Here is a 22,448-nt window from a genome sequence, read left to right on the forward strand (position 1 = left end):
TAAAATTTAGATTGACTTCATGTCGTTAGATTTTCTTGTTAATGGAAATGGTTTTAATTACACATTTTTCAGAAATATTTAGTGAAACGAGAAAGCGCTATTAATACCATCTTTGCTTCACAACTTACTAAAGAAGGACAACACTCTTTGAATAAAGGACGAGGTGTGTGGGCTTCACATATATGAAAATCTTGCAAGCGAAAACGTTTTAAGAAAGGAATGTTTACGAAATCAAGAGAAACTTAAACTATCCACTGTGCAAGTGTTACATTTGTGATTGTATTCGATCATATGCATTAGTCTATATAGAAATGTTCTTGCCCAATAACAAACTAGTTATCATACCACCTCGATCACAAACACAAATAGTGGCGTGGATATAAATCTTACTGTGATACATATTTTGGTATCAGTGTGGCAACAATGTCCGTAGATTTTTAATGGTGAGCATTTAACATCCCCGATATGGTCGGGTATTTGAATGTGATTATATCAACATACATACTACCTCTATTTGTTTGCTGCGGAAAAAGCAATATACCGACTACTTATATGTGTCTGATGTCGAATATACAACATACCAGTTTCAGGTGTATTATGGTGCCTATTTAACATACATGTTGCTCTCATGTATCTAACTGTGACTATATAACTGAATAGTCATCGGTGGTTGATAAGACAAATGGTTACACAACACACATTGTCTCATGTCGTCTCTCAAGCTGTATCACTGATTGCATGTAACAGCCGTAAAAACAGTTTCAAAGAGAGAGTGTGAGAGACAGAGAAAGAGGAAGGGAGGGAGAGAAATAGAGAGAGAGAGAGAACACAAACTTGAAACAAGTAGTGTGATTTAAACAGTTATTATTTTGAATACCAGTTATCAACACTAGCCTTTTGTGTAACTGTGTATCTATATAAGTATTTTAGTATTCATATATATTGAAAGAACCAGAATTCAAATATGTAGGATAAACATATTTAAGATTCTCACAGTGTTACTATTTCCTTTTTACTCAATCGAATGAGTATAACTTAGTCATACATAATTCATAGGTTGGCAAAACCATGTGACGTGTATGTGCCTCCTCAGTGTTAGTACCAGAAGATTCATCTCCATGCCAAACATCTTTATTTATCTTGAAATAATACTATTTGATCTAACGGCAAATCAAATAAATCACCACATCGCCATTTCAAGCTGCAAATGACAATTCCGAATTGTAAATACAAACATCACTGAACTATCCGGAACACAAGGGTTTACACAAATGTAACAAGCTCATCTGAGTGATCTGGGTGCATTTTCCACTAAACTAGGGACGTTCGAGTAGCATAAATCGTTATATTATGATGGTCGGACAGTAGTTCTAAACTTAAACACACCAAATCATAATATTATTTTAACATTGTTTAACACAGGAACTAAGCATTAACATTCCTAGTCGCAAAAACACTGTATTATATATCCTCAGGTCACTGAATAAACACATTCCAAATCGTTATGCAGTGGTCAATCAGAGCTTAAACTTTGACAGAGCTCCACACAATGGACGGTATTGGATAATTCGAAAACAATCCCGCCAGCTGTTCAGGTACAAATTGTATTTGTATCTAAATTGTATATTTGCAATACCGGCTATCAGCTTGAAATCATAATTTGAATTGTTCGTCTCAGTGTTTTCATATTCGTATGTATCGATTAAAACTACCTGAATATATTTAGGACAAAACATACATGTTTAAAGTGTTATTAGATATTTCTGGATTATGTAACTGTATATACATACATATACATACATACACACACACATTATATATATATATATATATATATATATATATATATATATATATATATATATATATATATATATATATATATATATATATATATATATATATATATATATATTTCATAATTACCTCGTACGTTTGCTAAACCAAGAATATGTCTAGATATTAATCGCTGAAGTCTGAAAATGTAGTTATCAAAACTATTTTATGTTTTTATGAGAACAATTGTTTTCAGTATAGCAACTCTTTTATGTATGCTAATAGTTGTGCTGTGCTTTAAAAATGTTGTTTTAACATATGTTGCAGATCAGACATAGGAAACTGTCTATTTTTGTTATTTATTTCACATTTCAAATCCGTTATTTGATTGAGATTCTCTGTGTTTTCGATGTGAACGTTGTATTTAGTTTACCAGTTGTGAATTAGAAGGTGATGAACTTATATTAAATAATTTAGAACATGTAACAAGTAAAAGGTCCTGGCATAGAGACTGAGTGACTTCCACTTTAAAATCAGCGTTAGAGAATGGTAAATTTTCCATATAACAGTTAATATTACAAGCTGATTGTTCAAACTATGCCACAAACGAACTTAACATGCAGGGTTTCTGTTTCAGTGAGTTTGCCCACTTTTTGTTATACCCCCACCACCAGTATATTCTGCGAAAGTCTGTGGACAAAATTCAGAGCACCATCTCGTGGACGCCATGTTGAAACAATAAAATGCGCATGCAGTATAATTTGTAAATTGAACATTGCGTTTTGTATTACAATAAAGAATGAATTTCTATTCAAATATCAGTGTTAAATGGGATACAGACTCAAATATAGACCTTTAATATTAATAGAAACAGCCAAATATGGCAACATTTATAGATGTTTCAAGTAATAAAATGATCATATCAAATGTGGGCATTTATTTTAAGGTCTTTTCATTTTCTCAGGAAATTAAATTGAAATCGTCACCAACAAGCTTCAATGAATGTACTGAACAGTTTGTTTTAAGTACCCTTTCATACACAATCTCAATAAATTTTCATACAAATTATAATTCAATATTTTTAAATTTGTTGCTTTAACTGTTTGTTGCTAATAATATACGTATTTTAGCTTCCTTTCTTGGTCTTGTTATATTGATTTCTCCAGCGTGTTAGTTCCTTTGTGCCATTTAAAACATATTCAAAAATTATAACGATTCCTAATTTGGTGCATACGTCTGAAGTTTTCGTTTTGATTCGTGTTATTTTGTGATTTGAAGATATTTATTATTTTCAACAACTGCAAAATGCATACTTTATTCCTTTGTTTATATTTAACGTCAACTGTATCAACATCAAATAATTTCAAACCATTAATCTGGCAAAATTGTATTTTAAAGAGATGTTGTTATCAGAGGTGTCATACTGTTTTGAGTTTCCATCATAACTGAATTCTACTCTGGGTCCGAGGTGGACGATTCGTCTAAAGCGCTTGCATGTACAGTTCGTTAACTGGTATTTCATCTCCGTCCGCGTGGGTTCAAGTCTCAGACTTGGGTATGTGAGAAAGCTTGCCAGTAGCTTCCCTTCGGTCTTTCTTTATATTTTTTTTAACTGGACGTTACTCCACTAGTTATACTAGGTAATGCTGGCAGTCATGTGTTGCCTATCGTGTGTCGAAAAATGGCGTTAAGCTCTTAACAACAAAGCACTCTTATCCTAGCTTAGTCCTTCCGTCATGAAACCAGTTTACACTGCCTATAAATACTTATATTTTATTCAAAGATGCAATAGTATATGATTATTATTACTATATATATGTAGCAAAATATAAAAAGAAAGAATATCAATACAATATATTTATGGTGTAAATCGTCACTAAGTAACTATTACGCAACTGGAAACATCAAAGAAACATTAACCATCATGGATACGGGATATAAATGCGATCGGGATGAAACTTCTAACCTGAAGAAGTCAGAACGTTTCAGCTGTAAATAATCAAGTCAGTTATCATAGCTCAGATATAGAGACAAACATGGAATGTGATGTTTTGCACGTGTTGTCACAAGCACGAGTCAAAGAACATTTCTGCAAGCAAACGTGTGCAATTTGTGTTGAAAGTCACTTATGGATTATACGAGATGCAATGAACATATACGTTCCCCAAAAGTCGAAACATTTGCAAAATGTAACACTTTTGTTCCTATGTTCAATCGGATCTGGCAAGTGTTCAATAGACTGGGTTGCTCTGACAATCGGACCAGATTATCTTTCTGTTCCCATCAGCATTTCAGTGGCTAAAGCGACTTCTGCACCTGTTCAGCCATTTCAGGCATGGGTTTGAATACAGATGCAATCATTTCTTCAAAGCCCACTGTTGGCGACTACAACACATATTTGTCACGTTTACGGTCGACTGTAAAAGTTACGTATCATTTCCAAGCGTTCGATTAGGGGAAAAGAAGTTTACTTGTGTCCGGCCTTCAATGTTTAATGGCGACGCAAATGGGGTCTACACATGTCGATGCTGACGCTGCTACGTTAACAAAGATAATTCAGACACCATAAGAGTAATTACCTTAACATATCTGGCTCACTCTATGACCTATTTACAATTCTTGCGGATATTGACAAAAGCCGATATATTGCGTCTAAGCTGCATGTTACAGAGTCGTATAAAGCGTTCAACTTTATCGATCACTGTCATTGCATATATCAACGTGGATTCAAGTTTCAGGCATGGCCAATGTTGGTTTGTGAGTAAGCTGCCAGTACTTTCCCTTGGGTTGGTGGGTCTTACCAGTACTTCCCTGGGTTCTTCCTCCACCAGGTATTCTGCCCCCCATGTATAGCTTATGATCTCGCGTACAGAGCATCAAGTGACATCCCTGTGTCTCAAGCTACTTATATAGACTTCATACGTGACTTCAACGCGATCACAATGCGAGGTGTCAGCAAAGAATCGCTAGAGGTATCATCAAGGCGGGTACGAAGCCAAAATTTGTATTTATTACAGGCTTTCATGCCACTCATTAGTGGTAAAACATACTGATATATTAAATATGGACCTGATTTACCACATCTGTTGGTGGGTGACGCTGCTATTGAAAAGCTAGTGAGCAAAGCAAAAGTCGCACACGGGATCATTCAAGTTGCATGCCACGGAATCATTGTGGAAAACATTCTCGCGAATGGTTTGATGTAAACACGCCCAACTAGTTAATCAGGCTGAACTTTTGTTTCTCGTGTATGTTCATGTGCGCGGAATCACAATTAAGAATTCGCTAATCATTCTAGGAAACGAAGCTATTGGCTTTTAAAAATTCAGTGTCGCAGATTCGCTTAAAATTATGTACACATTATCATCACCAACATAGCCACCGATGTTGAAGCTGCACCCTGGCAAAGAGCTTCCAGGAGATGTTGCTGGGTTCCTAATAAAACATACATCGCTACGTGGCCATTGTGCATATTCGGAACGATTTTTCGGACAACAGTAACCGTATGAATTAATAATGAATCGTAAAGTGACGTTTCGCGACGTGAATCAGTCATAAAGTGTAAATAATGAAACCACACGTACGATTGACTTAAAATGTCATGCGATGATTCGACCGAATAATGTCGCCGTTAGAACATAGATACACAGCATATTCACAAAACAAAGCGTTCAACACACTCGGAAAGAATTTATTTCTGTATTTGTATGCACATGTTCCGACGCGTCAACTTTGATGAGGTGTGCAAACTTCAGCACAACCACAGCAACAAGACTGAACTCGGTGACTTTGAGTGCCACAAATGTCGTAGCAACAATTGATCGGATCAGTTTGTCTTGGTCGCTGTTGATGCTGTACTCATGTACCTGTTTGTTTATATCAATGTGTGTATTATTGATCCACTGAAACTCGACTAAAGGCATTGGATGCATCATGGCAAATACACACAATTTGTTGGTGCAAGACACTCGATACAACTGTATGGGAGGCGAGGTCATATCCCTCCACAATCAGATTGTTGGATTAAGGGTAGCAACAACTCGCGATGAAAACCCCGCCTTGGATTGTATGTTCCAATGTATCTGAGCTGTTCCATCTCGACCTTGCTTTTTATAAAACAATGCGTCATACGTCATTTCTCCATGATTTTCCTATTGCAGGGGCTCCTCTTGGTAACTCTAATTTAAGGGCTTATGAGCGCTTGAAAAAATACTAATGCCCTCGCATTTGACTCAATGATGCTTTGACCTAATTTAATAATAACATTCCAAAGGCAGATAATGATACTACAGGGTGCCATATTCTCAACTGTCTACATAAACGAGTATGTGATATAGATGTATCACATTAGTTTCATATACATTAAACTATGACTAAACGTTCAAAACACGACAGCCGTTCTAAGAGGCTGATGCTCTATCATATATATATATAACAGTCGTCTTAAGAGGCTGATGCTCTATCATATATATATATATATATATATATATATATATATATATATATATATATATATATATATATATATATATATATATATATATATATATATATATATATATATATATATATATATATATATATATATAATAATAATAATAATAATAATAATAATAATAATAATAATAATAATTACAGCACACTGTATACAAAAGATTCGTCATTTTTGCTACTAACCCGGATCTGCAGCTGGTCAAAATTCTGGTCACAAAAGGACAAGAATACAAACACTAAAAGTACTGACAAATTATTTATATTCAGCACTCACTTTAACTAGTCGCCATATGTATTTTTCACTCACGCTCAGTCCAAGTGTTCTAATATATTACTCACAGTCTTCTTTTATGTTTGTAAAGCAACGTTGATTTATCATTTGTGTAGTCTGACATGTTTTGAAGTTTGAAAAGATCCAACTGCTCTAGCATTTTACGTCATATAAAATTCACAGATCACACCCAAAGGCGCTTCGCTGAAAATATGTTGCCATTTTAGTTAAAAATACAGACTGGTCCACAACCTATCTAGCTTATCAATATAATGAATATGTATGCATGGATATCATAAGAAGAATTTATGAAAACCCCATGTGGATTTGACCATCAAGTGTTTGGTAGTAGTGATAACAGTATTTCCAAAGTTGCCACATTGGTTGTCATATTGATATCATACTGGCATACTTTACATTCCGGCCTAATTAGATCTAATAAGACGTCTTCTGATAAAAATCCCATTAGATATTCCATTTAGTTGATGAAGGGAAAAGAATTTCAAGATGGATGTCATGATGGCCATATCTGATGCCAGATTTGTACATTTTCAATCAGTACAACAATATTTCATAATTAATCTTGTGACCCAACCCCCAGGTCAAAATTACTTTCCATTTATGGATAAGTCACGATAACAAGATATATATATATATATATATATATATATATATATATATATATATATATATATATATACATATGCATGCACGATTTTCATTTAGCACCAAACCACAAAATGACGTTTGGTTATAACCAAATGTTTGCATGACTTTTCATCACGGAGTAATAAGAACTCCACTATTTTTAATCTGGCTACCCTGGTGGGCATGATGGAAGTCAGATGTTGACAAATTTCTTAACAAACCATCTAGACACCAAATTAATTCATTTTGTGAAAATACCATGCTGATATGACTAAAGATGGTCCATGTTGTGGCTAAATAAAAAGGCAGTTTGACACATATTTTATTCAGGACTAATTCAACATTAACCAGTGTTCTATAGTACAATGTCCATGGTGATATTCAGCAGATGCAATAAAAAGAAACCGAAATGTCTTCGTTTAGTTAGGACCACCTAGACACCAGATAAGTTCTTTTGGTGAAAACATGATGTCAAATTTTGTTCATGAGGAGTAGCAGTACGGTTATCAAGATGACTGCCACAACGGATATCGAACATTCATGATTTTCATGCAGGAAACACTTATGTTTTAGTGCAATCCCCATACTGATATGGACATACATTCAGGATAAGTCACCGTGGTGGCCATATTAGATGCTTCGTCAGCACCATTTACTTTTAGGACCGACCAAACAGAAGATAATAGACCATCTCGTTAAATCTAAATACTTGAACATTTGTTATTAACATATAAAAACTACTTAGGATAAATGAATATATGTTGTACCTTGTTGGTTATGGATCAATTCTGGTAATTTTTACTTTCCAATATAGATTTTAATGATTTAAAGTATACACAGCTGAGGAATTGCTGAAATATTAATATGGCTGCGCTGGACATCCGATTTATCAAAGACAAAAGTAAAATGTTTAGCAGACCAAATATCCACGAAATCTGATTATATGTGTGTATATGTGCTTTTATCCACAGCGGTTTCATGTTCGCTACATATATTATGTAATGACTTAGGTCTTCGTCATCATAGGATCCACCTTTAATTTATCAGATTACGCCAAAACTGAAACCTTTGATTTTGCTGCTGGGCACATCATTGCAGTGATCGTGGTGCGCTTACTTTCAAGATGGATAAACATTGGCAAAACAAGTTTTCGTTCCACTTCCATTGATTTGAGTTTGCTTGCAAACTAATATAAAAATGTCTGTAACAAAATGTATTAAAGGCTGCTCCTAATTTCGCAAAAGTGTCTTGTATAAATATAACCCAATTTAAACAATGTCATTGATTAGATACAACATTTCCACATTTTTTCAGAGTTTTCAAAACTAATAACCAAGTTAGCATGTAAACATTAAATATGTTTTTTTTTTTTAAATGAATGCGAATATGATATACTCTCCCCTGTATTACTTTTTAATAATATGAGAACACTGTTCCGAGTTATTTATCCTGAAAGTATCATGTATGCAACTCAAGTTATGCCATGCAATTAACACGCACACACTATTCAATAACAATAGGTCATTATGATCATCTTCTGGTGAAGGTTTGTCGGATGAAAGGCACACCTTGACCTAGTTCCCTACAGGTATCATTTACAACTGCAGCTACTAAGCCATATCACAAAATCGCAGCGTAACCTTGAAACAACAAAGTAATAATTGTACAAATGTTCAAAATCTTACAATTATAAGACTGACCAGGTGCATATAATCTCAAATGCAATAATCTTGAATTGATGGGAAGAAACACAATATTTACAATTCGGTTAACCTGCCTGTGGATGTTGGTTCTGATACCAGTGGTACTATATAATTAAGCTATTCTGTATGTTTCACAGGAGACACCACAATGACCCAGACAAGTAGCAAATACAGATTTATGGACAAGGCACTTTCATAAAAACTATCTAGACACCTGCTGTTTGCTATTACTTATGGATAGCTTATTATGAAAAATCAATATTTCTACTCTTTTATTACCACACAAATCTGATATTTTTCCGTTATGTAGCTTTAATGGAATGATGTACTTGCAATGAATATATGTTAAACAAAATCATCATTTTAATTCAAACACTTGAAAATGACATAACGAAATTACACCAGATAAATTATAATAAGGAAGAAAACAAAAAAAATCTGCAAAATATTAATGCATTTCATGATTGAAAAAAGCTTCGGCTGCGAATATGCTAGCGAATATAATCCTAACATACAAAGTCCGTTTGTTAACTACGTCTTTGATATTAAGATGGCACCTGAAAAAACAAAGAATTAACATGAGCATTTAGTGGGCCTCTTATTAAGATAAGATAAGGTAAGGATTCTTTATTTCAGACTACAAGGTCCATACCTCTAAATTAAACTATAATTATAAAGCAAAAACATTGTAACATAAAAGAACATATATATCATATATTGCCGACATGGCTTATGTAATGGTTTCACCAAGCAAGTTTATGTAGTATTTTGATACGAAATTAAGTGTAAAATATGTCCAAAACTTCATTTCATGTTGTTTATAACTAATGATGATATCCTCAAGCTATTTCAAACATAAAGCACAATATATATGTTGTGGCAGTCTCTTTCTCGTAACCAAAGTAATTGTGACCTTGGCAATAAAAAAAAAAAACAGGTCGCAAATATGGCTTTAAGAGTGACCACAGGTGAAATCTGATAAAGAAATCTACTAATGAGTGGATCGTATTTTAAAGGCTCGGCAGAATTTGACAACATAAACCTATTATTTCAATTCCATTGAAAGGTATGATCTCCAGAACGGCACCAATCTCAGCCAATCACATACAAGACTGCATCAGATATATTCACAGATATCACTTATTACTTGTACAGTCCATGATTTTGATAACATATGTATTTTTTACCAGTCTGCTCAAATCAGGTCACATAGATGACATCCGGAGTGACAAAAACCTCAGTCAGTTATGTCAAAGATTATATCCTTAATAAGAATTGATCTTATTCATTAGCAAACACATCCATGATCTTCATGCTATAGGTTGTTCAAAACAGGATCAGAAATATGGTTTCTAGTGTAGCAACAAGCCTTGCTAATCATATACCTGAGTAATATGCATCGATCTTATGGAACTTTTCTGACATCTTAGTGATATAATTTTGCCTTCAAAGTCTGATCAAAATGGATCAGATATATGACCTCCATCGTGGCAACACGATAAGCCTGTCAGATGCAAGATCACCTCATTAATATATATACATCGTAGTCATTATCAAGCCCATGAAACATCTTTATGACATTAAACCATATTCCAAGTTTGATCAGGGACAGATAAGAAATATGGCTTCCAGAGGTGCAACTAATCTTGCAAATCAGATACAATATCATCTAACTAACTCATGTGGAATTCGTTCATTTTCAAACTCATCTGACTACCTGATGATATAAATGCATTTTCCAAGCTTCATCAAAATTCGATTAGAAAGGTGGCTTCAAATGTGGTAACAATATATTAGCCAATCAAAAGCATAATGACCTCTTTCATCCAGATGGATCTCAACCAGTATCAAACTCGTTTGAGTCCTCAGTGGTACAAGCATGTTCCAAGTCGGATCATAATTATTTGAAATCTTGCTTAGATGCCTTTCGTTAATACACACGCAAAAATCTGAGAAAAAAATGACCGCTACCCCCTCCCTGAACACAATATTACTATTTAGTCACCCCAAAGTATACTTCTATCAGATCCAAAATAAAAAAAATTTCAGGGTAAAAACAAGCAATCATTGAAGGACCGACTCACACTTCACCATGCGTAAACTTTCCACACATTACCGTTAATATTAACGTATCAAGCATAGTCAATACAAGTTTCTGAAAGCAAACTCAGTAACATGATCTCATTTCAAGCATATGTTCTGATCCCATGCAATGCCTTCATGCTTGCAAACATATTTAAATTTTTAAGTCTGATTTTCGTCACCTTTTGATTGTGAGTCACCACAGCTTACTCATTTAAGATCGGTAATTCTCCTGCACGTTTAGATAAATCTATTTTCGATGATTAATAGGGTTTCAGAGTCGCTACGGATTCATTTTATATCAACAAGAATAGAGGAATGCTAGAACGATTACATATCGACGATTATGCATATGGGGTGAATGGAGAATAAAACTAGAGCTAACTTAGTCTGAATCCGCCGACATTGAAATTAAGGGTATTTATTATAACACAAAACCAAATATGAACATTAGCATCTGCGCCATCTGTATATAGTCCTGTAACTATAAGTAAGGCTGTTTATCACAATGGGTCTGGTAGTTCTTGTAAAACAACTCTTGTGATCGAATTATTTTGGAATTTTGATATAATTGTTTTAACAACTACACTCAGATTCGCAAGATAAACGAAAAAAGAAATATTAAATAATGCACTTGTCCCTAATTCTTTCACTGGAAGGGAGATAAATGGATTATTGTTTGGGATGAAATAGGCACCGTTTCATTAAAAACTTTAAAAATATTTATTGACGGCGTACTGACAAATTACTGCTGTAATAATGTGTGGCAAGCATGGTCAGCCACCACCTTTTGTGTGATTGTCTCAACACAAATGTTTAAAGAATATTGTGGATTATTATGAAGACATAACTGATGTTCATAGAACACTTGATTCAGAGTTAGGATAGTGTAAGAAATTAATCATACTACAACTGAATACAATTCAATGTGAAATAATGCGTGATATAATTTCAGAAACTCATATTAATAATTTTTGGAATTTATGGAGACCAAATGATTTGATAGTTGCAATTAGGAAGATAGTTCGTGAGACACTTCAAAACCAATTTTTTATGTTACATAAATAGTTTTGTTTTAAATCTAACCGTACCAATATGTTATCGACCAGCAGATACGCGTTCACAAAATATCGACGTTGAAATTCCAAGATCACCAGATAAATAAAATCTTCTGTTAAATAATATTGTCTTAGTACCTGTCAATGTTGCTGAGGGTGAGTTAACTATCGATAATACACCGTGGCCGCTAGGATACGCAATGACGATTCATTCATCACAAGGATTAACCATCTCTGATACAAATGATTTTATCTTTGATGATAGTATCGAATGGAGAAAATTAGTTTATCTCGCAGTGTCTCGAGTCAAAAGAATATCTCATATTCTGAGAATTGTCATACACTTTACATAAACTGCCGGTAATAGCGATGATATGGACAATGATATAGTAAAACTATACAAAAACTGTGCTACAAAAAATATACGCGAGTTTGTTTTCGATGCTGAATGTATCAGGACATTAAAACAACAACATAATACACATTGTGCGAGCTGTAACACAGTAATGTTGTAGCAGTATTCAAATAATAATCCAAAACAATTGACTGTAGACAGAATCAATACTAATATTGGTCATACACGTGAAAATGTAATGTGCTTGTTAACACAAGTGAACGCTGTATTCATTGTGTATCTTCAGGAATTACTTGTAAAAATCCAAATTGAGGAGCAGTTGAATCTAATATGTAGATTAAAGGTCTACCCGTCAATATTACCAAGCTAGAAATGTTATGTTTTGTAATACTCCAAATATGATCAATCACTCTTTTTTTTAGCGCTTTCAAGTTCATCGGGTTCACATAAATATCTTACAGTAACACTACCTAAATACTGGTTGTTTTGAAAAGTCATGTCTTTGTATTGGTACATGCTTTTCATAATCGCATTAACGGGTTTCATGGCAGTTGTTCTAGTTCTTTCATTATTTAATGCAACTATCACACGTAGTAATCTCGCAACAAATCGCGAGATCTCATATCTTTCTTAATTATTTCCTTGGCATATTGATATCCAAAAAATCGCTCAGCAAGTGTTCTGTTAAATCGTCCAACAATTTCCTGATCACGATGAATTGCGGTATGTCCTCGTCTGATTTCAACGTTGTGTTGCTTCATCAGCTATGATACCGCACCAATAAATGCAATGCCAGGATCAACCCGTAATTGTTGTGGCCATCGTAACGGTCCTCGTTGATAAATTATTTCAAGCGCAAATTAAAACTCAGTTGCTGTTGTATTTTAGAACGGTTCTACATTATTAAATCTACTTGCAACATCAACGACAGTTAACGCGTATTTGTATGTTAATTGAGGTCTTCCAATCTGAATTGTATCCTGTGTTAAAAACGAATTAACTGCTTGATTAACTTATATCAAGATGTGCATATGGAATTGTTTTAGGTGGTGTTAGATAAATTTGCCATATTGCTTGTCGAGCCAACCATTTTGCAGCAACAAAATATGTAACATTTGCTGCATCAGTGAGATTATTAACGCTGGTCTACCTTTCCAATATTCCATTGGTCTATACTAAATCGATTCCATTATAATAATAATCGGTTGATTGATTACGGCTTTAAATAACAATTATCTTTCATCGCACATCTTGTCAACCGAATAGCTAATGATTCTCCTCATGATTTTTTATATAGAATTTAATTTATGAATTAGTTTTACGACAACAATATGTCGTTGTTGCAAATTTTTCCTTTCATTAGCTACATCATAAACATGACATGCTCGATCAATAGTTTTTATAGGATACTCTCCAGGTCATGGTTGATCTCGTTCGTCAAGTCGGATGTTAAGTCTGGTTCCAGGACCGCAATACTTATATCCTGGAAGGTGTGTTTCTTCTGAGTATTTAGCCCATGAGGTAGTGATATCACCACCAGACATTTGTATCCGGACATAAATTTAGATGTATTTGTACCACATGTTAGACATTTACCTGTAATTGGACGCTTTTTATTTTTTGTTATTATTGTAGCTAATCCACTTGTGGATGTGGATGCTTTGCATCGAACGCAATTTAAATTCATATTATTTATTATACTTGTACAACATGGACATCATTGATTTCTCAGTGACATGAAAACAAAGGCCATTAAAACATATATCAGCATTACCGAATTCCATCACAATGAGAATAATATGTCCGTCTGGATCGGGTAAAACACAATTGTTACTCAATGTAATAATGAGATGGCTCAAGTGGGAAAAGTTATATGTAGTAGCACAACCCGTTGATGATCATCGGTGTTAGAATTAACTTAAAGATGTTAATGAAAACGCATACTTGTTAAATGGAGACGGTGATGATGTTATAAATAGTATAAACGATATGTATGAAGCACCATCCGTAGAAGTCCTTGATGGATTTTTTAATAATCTCGTATTATATGATGCAATACTGGACAATACAATCCAGGAAAAATACTTACTCCAGGCAGACATATAAAGACTGATATAATGTATGCTACTCAGCGATATACACAAATACCTAAATTGATCAGAGATAACTGCACTATTTTAGTTGTGTTTAACTAGTTTGATATACATATTCAGCGAACTGTTCCTCAAACCTAGCATGGTGAAGACATGGACATGACTAGGTTTAAAAACTTCGTTTCAAAACCACAATCTGCTCCACATAAGTTTATAACGATAAGCTTACATGATCCTTCATGGCGATACCGCATAAGTCTTGATAAAAGCTCAGGATGAAAGACATTTCTAATTATATCATCAACAAGGGTGAACGACCTCACTGAACCGTCCTGCGGTAAACGAAAACGCGCATTGTTATATTTAAAAAAAAACAACACGAATGACACTGATAAAGCAACAAAGTACACTAACCCCCAAAAAAGAAACTCTCGGTCAGTTAGAGACTTTAGTTGGCGTTATTTACTTCATATTTTCATTTTCATAGGAAGTTTCATTTTTCAAAAATGAGATTCAGCAAAGGACGCTGTTCTCCCTCTCTGCTTCTTAATTAGAGTAAAGTGATTCCGTCATACATTTAGGAATAGGAAGCAAAATTTGCCCTTCCTTCACAGCAAGTCTTCCTTACTTCTTTAACCCCTTTGTAGATTTGTTAATGCAAAACTGTTTCTGATGGCCTACCAGTTCCTTTTTGCAATATGAACCTTTGCAAGAAGGGCAAGAAATAGCTCAGATGCATCACGATTTCAGCCAGCCAAAGCACAATTTGATGGTCTATATCAATCAATACTCCTTTACCTTTTGCATATACATCTAAGTTATATTTAATGTCACCTTCATTGCACAACACTTTCCAACTTCGTATATGCTCCTGTGAAATAGTTGGAAGTGAACGTATGCTTACAACCTTCAGTTAGTCTGAATAACATGCTTCATATTGACATGCAATTGTCCCTACTAATTTACCAGATCAATTGCAAGCATGTTTTATTGTCCCCTTTCTGCGTTTTGGATTCATGAATATTTGTGGTTTGAAGGTGCGATTTTCATTTTAGTTAGGTAAGTATATACCACCGATTATAGGTACTAATGTCATCATCTGAATTGTCATTAACATTCTCATTGTTCTAATCATATATTAGAAATTTTAAATGCGATTGCTCTTTACCGCATTGATTCTTAATTCAAACTAAAATAAAACATGAGGAAAGAATACGCATCAACGAATGATTTCGAATTCAACGGTCATCTTGTTATCGGTGCGGGTCTGAAATTTTTTCAAGTAGTTCACTCAGTTTAATTATCGTAATTCTTTTACTTGGAAAATCCAGTAATTCACATCCTTGCATTACATAATTTACCCGCAATTTTACGCTGGATAATCCATGCAAAATATATATCTGCAATATACATAAAAATCGTTATGTAAACGAATATTTCATATTTAACGTTAATTATAAATATATTGTGTTGTACCAAAAAAGGTAGCGTTTGTTTTGTACATTTCTGATGCACCCTAGTAACCGCAATGCAAAACAAAACTTAATGGTCTCTAAAGTTATTAAACACATTTAAGTAACATTGACCTATTCAAATGCCTGATATATCTGTGTTTTTAGTGTTAATGGACACCGTTCATAATTTCTCACTGAATTGGGAGTAAGAATATTTATTTGTTGCATTTTTGAAAATTTTAAATGCTGGCTTCAAGAACAATTAGCTTATACTTACAAAATATTTTGTAATCACTAAATTTATACGACAGCCTGTATGTCGATCAATCTACACATACTGATGTTGACACCTGTTTTTAAAATGCATTAGTAGATGTATCAAAGGTCGAGGAAAACTAAGTGTCACAGATTGACTCGAACGTAGTCTAGCTGTAGAGTTAAGGACATGGAAGATTATTTACTATAATCAAGAAGGTTTTAAGAATTTGTTGGAAATACGTTATATCTCTACTCAGAAATATTTATTTGATATTAGAACATTTGAGGTGAACGTTTCATAGCACGGTTTAGGGTAATATCGAAAAAACTATCAATTTGATAAGATTCAGGGAGACATTGGTGTGTGCATTATCCGAGTATTCCTAGTAGTATTATGAAGCAAATTTAAAGACCATTTTCCTAACATTTAGAATACATTTATTACCATTTCCTTCTTCTCCTTACGCACAATAAATGATTGCAATTATTCAAAACAGTACTTCTTTTATTCACAAAGTTAAAATGTTTATGAAACGTTTATCAAGTTTGTGAGTAATTGCAAGTAAGCTCAAGTAATTTTAAGTGATTCATTTACTAACCAATGTTAAGAAATTATTTTACTCAGTAAAATTATTTTTACTTGGGAATTATCTTATTAAGTACATTTGTATTACTCAGTAAATCATTTATTTGGTATAATATATTTTTCTCAGTAAATATTTTAGTCAGTGAAATATTACTTGTTAATAATTTTAGTCAGTACAATATTACATAGTACTTATTTGGGCAAAAAATATTGCTTAGTAATAAATTTACTAAAAATGTCTTACTTATTAATAAATTATTTATTTCATTAAATACCTGTTTGAGAAACAGAACAATTAGTAATGTTGAGTACTCAAAGTCGAGCAAGATCATCTGGTCAGGAAAATACAATCTTGCAGGGAGTTGCAGACGAAGAGGTAGACATAAAACGAGGTGGGACGACAACATTAAGGAATGGACAGTCATGGGAATAGGTGATTCGAAAAGGACAGTAGAGAACAGAGAAAGAGAGGGAGAACTTTTGTAAAGTCAATCGTTGTGCCCGAACGACATCTTAGGTTACGTGATTAATGTTGAAAGACAAGCAACTATAAACCACTGTGGTAACACATAGCAGACTGGTGAATGTTGCAGCAACATTGTGGGCAAACAATATAACACGTTAAACATTCGCAATTAATGAAAACAATTGTTTTCCATTCTATGAATAATAAAGTAAACAATGTATTGCTCCAATCACCAGATTAAATTAAGTAGCTTTCCAATAAAATATATATCACTGTGGAAATCCCACTGCCGATTATTGTTATTATTGAAATTTTAAAACATTGAATTTGCTTCAATTTTCGAGTTTCTGTTGTTTTATTAAAGGTATTATAAGCTTCTACAGAGACTAAATAATAATTGTTGCATGTTAAACTCATACTTCATGTTCTAAGGAGGGGATACAGCATGGATAAAAAAGACACTTCCCATCTTCCATTTAAAAAAATCATTATTTCATAAGGTATGCACTGCCACCTGAAAGCTGGGAACTGGGCATAATAGGTGGACTGTGGTCAAGAAATTCACTAATGTGTATCATTTCATTCTAGATTGTTGTGATTTTTATAGTAGTAAATATGGGCGAAGTCCATGTGTTAAATTTAATATGAAAAATACAACTAAGTTCAACTAGAAAATAACATTTGTATGCGTTTTCATGATGGACATGCATTTATTGTTAAACTTCATACTAAATTGTAGAAAGATTTCATACGGTAGCAGCAGCAACAACCTTTGATACTACTACTACTACTACTAATAATAATAACTATAATAATAATAATAATAATAATAATAATAATAATAATAATAATAATAATAACGTCAACTTGTCTAACACACACAGTGAGCAGTATATTATCTATTATAATTCGGAAATTTATAATGTATGCACCTTCATCTTAGACCAGTCATTCTACATTATCCCAATTGAAATCGCAAGCTCTTCGTGCAGGCTTGCGACACTTTGTTGAAACTTATTATCTTTCAAGATAGTATGTAGAACTTTGCAGCAAGTTGGCGCAAAGCACATGCATGAAATATCATTAGCTTGAGAAAAATCGCTGGAAAGGTGTACGATCCAAAATATTGGAATTTAAATGATTAACAAAGCCTACAATTATGTAACGAACATGCTTGGGTAGCCATAATCACGTTGAGACCAAGCTTGCACAATCTGTCAAAGTCACTGCACACTTATGCAAGATTCGTTGTTGTACAATACTGCATGCAAAACTCACATTATAATAAATGCCAATACTCTTAATGATGATGAAATAGTTGCAGTTAAATTAGACAAGAGGTTATATATAAAACATCAGTCAAATAAAACGAATAAAATCCGACTATTTCTAAGGTCGATTTATTTACAAAAATAACCATAATTTGAAACAGCTTTCTTCAAGTCAAAGATATAAAACAGTTCTTATAAAATTAATTTTGAATGTAATTCGTTAAAGGAGAATGTTCTGTAATCTTGCTCCACTTGGTCATTGAGGCGAACACTTTTAAGATGATTATTATTTACTGCTGTGCCTGTCAAACTGAAATTCTCTATATACTATTGTCAGTTATGAACTATACGTTATTAGAAAAATCATCAACCCATTGTCGATAACTGACAACATTTCATTAAGAATTAAACTAATGTTTAGGAAATATAGATCTGCAAATGTCTCGTCTCAGTGATAATGTGGACCAAGGTTGCAAAGTCGTACCATTTCGTATTAAATTGTTAAGTATACAACAACCGCTACACTACCCGGTGATTTTATGTGATCTCTTGCGATTCATTATCAGTTGCTGCACGTGTTCTTTCTGATACTGTTTGGAATGAAATGTCCCATATTAAATAGTAAGGGTTCAATATTTAAAATGCAGACTATTTGAAAATGAGGCTGCCGTCCTAGTTCTGGGCTCTAGTATTTTGAATATGTTAGGAGCATTTTTGTTCCTAAACCATTCTTAAGAATGTAAATGAGGGAAGTAGTCACAGTTAAGGTCTTAGTTAGATCTCCGTACTTTATTTAAAACCCAATTTTACCTTGCGTGATTGTTCTTTGATTTCTTGTTTTGAAAAGAGAAACTCGGGCAGTTTAATTCTTTATAAACTCTGTCAGTATGGAATAGGTTTCTGTCTCATTCCCCGGATCTTTTCTCGAGGAGAACAGTTATTATATACATTGTAATGTTTTTTCTCTTATGGAAAGAGCTGAAAATACTGCATGCATATACATGAATTCTGAAATTACTAGCAAGGTTCCAAGAACGTTGTATCCCGTATCACACAGTGACCTTACTGCAGAAAAGATATTTGATTCGATCGAAGCTTTCCGTGCAATTCTTACAGGAATCTCTAGATGCTTTTTCATGCAAATCTTTGAGGGAAATCTGATAACTTTTAAAATAAATAGTATGTTATTCTATAATATGGCTATCAATCTATATCGGTTGGAAGATTAAACGTTAATGGTGATAGCAACACTTGATTGATTTTCAATCATTTAAGATAGCACGAAACTGCTTTAAGCAGTGTACATTTTCCCCACGTGTTATCAACAGACAAAATATCCTTTTTCAGTAGCAACGTTATTGGTCATTCTCTTCCTTGAGCCTTATGACAAATTTGAGATTTAAAGATTGTTTACTTTTACTATGACTTATTTTCAAGTGATTACTACCTGCGTTGTGTATTGTATTAAATATAACCAAACAACACATGATGTATATCTCATTTGTACCTCACTGACTATACTTCATGGCTGAGTTCAACATTTCAATATATTCAGTGAAACGTTAGACTCTTTCCTTATTTTATAACAATTAATTAATAACTGTGCTCTTCATAACAAATAGCGTTGAGCATACTTGTATCGTCCAGATATGTAAAGGCATAGGTCTTGGTTTGACAGGCCGACATTGATACTTATCTTCTACAATCGTGACATATTGGAACCACATCTAAGAAATATGAGGCATTGAATATAACGCGCACTGCATATTTTTGTTTTCTCATTTATCGGACTGGTCTTGCGTTTTTCTTGTTGATCATTAGTAATGAATGTTTTTGAATATGACGATATATACAAGTACACAATCTGAATTGCCAGCTTCCGCATATACGAAATCTTACAGCTCCCTGAGACAGCTCTTTGAATATATTTCGTTCTATTTTCCTCCACAACCTTTGTCACAAACACTGAAATATAACTAGACTTTACTGTATCGTTTGACAACATCAGGGTAGAATAACATGTAAATCGACGACCCTACATACTCACATGGCTGTCAGATTAGTAGACCAAATTTTGATCTTTCTCACCCTGACGCAAAGCCCATTGTTAATTACTTCTGTTACAGACGACCGGTCTATTATGAGGTGAACTACATTTATCCTTACTCTCATGAATACTTCGTCAAAATATTTTATATTTCAAAATAGCTGGCAAATATACCAAATTGAGAAATTTCAGCAACAATGATAAATGACTTGTTTATGATACATTTTTTCTTTGATCGAAATAAAGGTCATAATATTGATTGGTATTGCAAGGCTAATGGCTGAGAAATTCACCGATTATAAATGAGGTTATTAACGACACTTCATGTCTTTCAGATATTTGACTAATTTGCATATATTCTGTATTTATAACTATGCTTAAACTATTAAACTAAGTTGAAAAAACAAATATAATGGTATAAATGCTCTATATTGTAATACATTACAACAACACACAATAAAACATTTTGAGAGTAAAATTATGTTCAAAGAAAAAAGCAAGACACCAATATACAAGTTAGTTGATTTAGTTTTTGTATGAGAAGCAAAGAGATAGTGAAGAAATTCATCATGATTAAAACTATTTAACACATATTGTCAATTCTCACAAGTCCATGATCTAATATGAACGTATATTCTGTTTTAGAAAGTATCATAAATCACCATATAACAAGTAATGCTTCAAAAAGATATGTATGTATGTATGTGTGTATGTATGTATGTATGTATGTATGTATGTATTCTGAAACAATGGATGCAAACTACCCAAGATATTTGGTTTTTCGAATCTAAATTTGTAATATAAAACGGGTATCTTGGTAGAGATTGTCCTATAATTGTATTTTGTCCAACTCGGCAACTGCAGATTACGTGTAGTCTTTTAAATCGGATGCAACAATATTGTAAATATATATGTTTATCTCGAATTGATCTGTACGGTGATTGCCATGTAGTATCTATAGATATATATACTTGATGACCAAAGTAATCACGATCTTGTCTCCATTACGCTAACATCATGCCAGTAATAGAGACGTAATCACCCTAATGCAGCAATTACGCTAGACAACATGACTGTGGCAGCGACTTAATCCCAATACAGCATTAATTCCAATAGACAAACGGACAGCAAATCAATTACCATATTGGATTCATTATGCTAGGCAACATTACTGTAGTAGCAAAGTAATCTCCATACTGCATCCATTACGCAAGACAACTTGACTGTACCAGTAAATAATCACCAAGTTGGATCCATTAATCCTGAAAAAAATACTATAACAGCAGTAGCATGGTAACAAGGCGTTACATAACGTAAACTTCAAGGAACGTGAGATGGAGAGGTATATATCCGAGACACAAACAGAAGGACGAACGATGTAACACTATTTTCGCCATTCAGACATATGTATCAACCATGTATAATGGATTATATAGGAATACCTTGTTGAGTGCAATTTATGACATATAAAAGCATGTGAGGTTGTGAATTAGTATACTGGGGTAAATATATGAACTTCATAAAAGGAATCTGGCATAACCTGTCATTGACAAATTGCAAAAGATATTTTAATATCGTGTCAACCAAATCGGAAGCCCAGAACATATTTCAGTTTTATACTTGGCAGATATTGGAAGACTCCGGTATGGACCTGGAAAATATAAGGGACTGATTTAATTTACTGTCATCTCGAGTTGATATGGTTATTTTGCTTTCCTCAATATTAAATAGTCAAGTGCATATAATAATTATCATCGTCGTCATCACCATCAATTTAATCGTCATCGTCTTTACCAACATCATAGTAAAATAATGATCAAATAAACCTCAAATTGTAATGCCTCGCAATAAGTAAATTAAAACTTCAGGTTTTATTAGTAAATTAT

Source organism: Sinohyriopsis cumingii, unplaced genomic scaffold (assembly GCF_028554795.1).
Source record: "Sinohyriopsis cumingii isolate HCF-2022 unplaced genomic scaffold, ASM2855479v2 utg000229l, whole genome shotgun sequence".
Classification (NCBI taxonomy): domain Eukaryota; kingdom Metazoa; phylum Mollusca; class Bivalvia; order Unionida; family Unionidae; genus Sinohyriopsis; species Sinohyriopsis cumingii.